The 2201-nt window shown below is 34.3% G+C and overlaps 1 pseudogene; it reads right to left on the bottom strand.

Moving 5' to 3' along the window:
• Positions 1-346: 346 nt before the first annotated feature.
• LOC145264466 (U2 spliceosomal RNA) lies at positions 347-483 on the bottom strand (annotated as a pseudogene).
• Positions 484-2201: the final 1718 nt, after the last annotated feature.

The raw sequence follows: 2201 nt of genomic DNA, 5'->3' as shown, positions 1-2201 counted from the left end.
TTTATTTCGGTTTCAATTCAAGCTAATACGCAAAAGTCATATGTATATATTTTTTTATTTTTGAAATCGCAACTTTATAACATAACAAGGCCGATAGCCATTAGTCGCGTGCTCTCATGTAATGAATGAATGCGTGAATGTAGGACTAACATAAAATTCTTAAAGATAAACTAAAATGCCCGAAAAATGGGCTGAAATGACTTAAATAAATAAAAATTAAATGACTTAGAATGACTTTAATGAACTTAAGAATGACTTGAATGCTTAAAAATAACTGGAAGCCTTTAAAAACAATTTGAAGGATCTGTAGAACGACTTGAATGGCTTTGAGACTGACTAGTTGTAAAGTGGGTGATCATTTTACATTAAATTAATACAGAAAAGTGATCCCCCACTTTATATCACAAAGTTACAAACATAAGTACAGCATGTAGTAAGAACAGATACTACACTTTGATCTTGACCAAAAGGCCAAGAAAAGAGTATTTATATGCTCCTCCACCGAGCAAATTAAGCACAAGGCCGATTTTTAATGTGAGGAGTGAAGGGGAAATGGGAACCAACTCCCCGGGGAGTAGTGACAATTGGTATGAAGGGTTGCCCCTACATTGACCAAGGTCTTATATGTGGGATTGCCCCAACATATGGTCTTTGCTTGCAGTATCTGCCGGAACAGATACTACACTTTGATATGGCCAAAAGGCCAAGAAAAGCTTAAAAGCTAAGAACAGCATCTATTAACAACAGACCATTGATCTTAACCAAAAAGGTCAAGCACAAAAGCGTTACCGACAGACCGGCCGACGGACCGACGGACCGACGGAGTGACTTATAGAGTCGCTTGCACACGACTAAAAATTGATAGAAAATTGACTCTATAATAATATATACGAAATCTGTAAGAATAAAAAATATCATATTTAAGTGTACTTTACGGCTGGGCTTTACCGGGCGTTCGTGCTAGCTTAGATAAATGCTTTTGCAATTTTAACAAAAAAACTACAATAATATCAGAGCGTCTACATTTACACTGAACATGTACAGAATGTCAACATCAATATATTACATTTGAATAAGTCCCATGTGGAATTTCCACAGGTTCTGCTAGTTATTATTCTTATTCTTATTCTTCTTCTTCTTCTTCTTCTTCTTCTTCTTCTTCTTATTATTATTATTATTATTATTATTATTATTATTATATTCGAAAATGATGTTTCATCAACGGGAGATCACTCTCGTATTCACGGTTTACAGTTGCCAGATTTGTCTTTTTTAAAGTCAAATTACACGAATTCCGTTTTTCCTTATTTTTTTAGAGTGGTTTGCTTTTAAAAATTGTATTTGGCCTTTTTAACGGCGTAACGTACAGACTAACTTAGGCAGAAACATGTAAACTAATATATAGATTGCTTTTTTTAATTTCCGACACCTCTAGCGACAAAACCTGATTCGATTGTAGACCTATTATTTTTATTTGCACCAATATCTAACATAATAAAAGTTATACATTGAAATGTGGCAAATAATTCTATTTTTAAGATTTGAATAAGACATATAACGAATGCACTCTAACATGATATCAATCGCAACAGAAGGAGTAATTTCAATTGAAAAGGCTTCATTGGCTTCGAGAAGCTTTGACTTCTGTCATCTTCAAGGCTTATTAAATTAACAATTTTCAATGCAATCGTTCTTCCGGTCTATTTCTCTTGAAGTCTCACAAAAATCAGAATTAAAACCGTCTTTACAAGATTGAACTCTAAAAGAAGAAACCTCTACATTTCAAAAGCAATCTTAACAGATTGGAAGTAGGAACTGCACGCCTGTTCCGTCTGCCTGCTTCCCTCCTGACTACAACTTGGATGTCTTCAAGTCCAACGTAAACAAATCCTGATGAACCGCCCCCTTAAGTAGACACTTTAAATATCCACACTAACGTACTATACTTACAATAACCCTTATCCCTGAGTGGCTTCCGGGCCTTGATAAGTGGTGACCACCTTGTAAAAAAAAACAAAAAAAACAAACTTTACACTTACTATGTGTCAATGTTCCGTTCAGTTTATAGTATTTCAGAATCAGTGCTTAATTTAAGCAATCATGTTATTATTTGAGACTCTTTTTTGACTCTGTTTCCTGATTAGAACAATAAAGGCATTTCTTTCTTTCTACAATTTTTTTTTATATCTCTCAAGGTGATG

This window comes from Euprymna scolopes, chromosome 3 (assembly GCF_053919585.1).
Source record: "Euprymna scolopes isolate OS-2025 chromosome 3, ASM5391958v1, whole genome shotgun sequence".
NCBI lineage: Eukaryota > Metazoa > Mollusca > Cephalopoda > Sepiida > Sepiolidae > Euprymna > Euprymna scolopes.
Note: the sequence above shows the minus strand (reverse complement) of the source record. Positions and strands in the feature narration are given on the sequence as shown.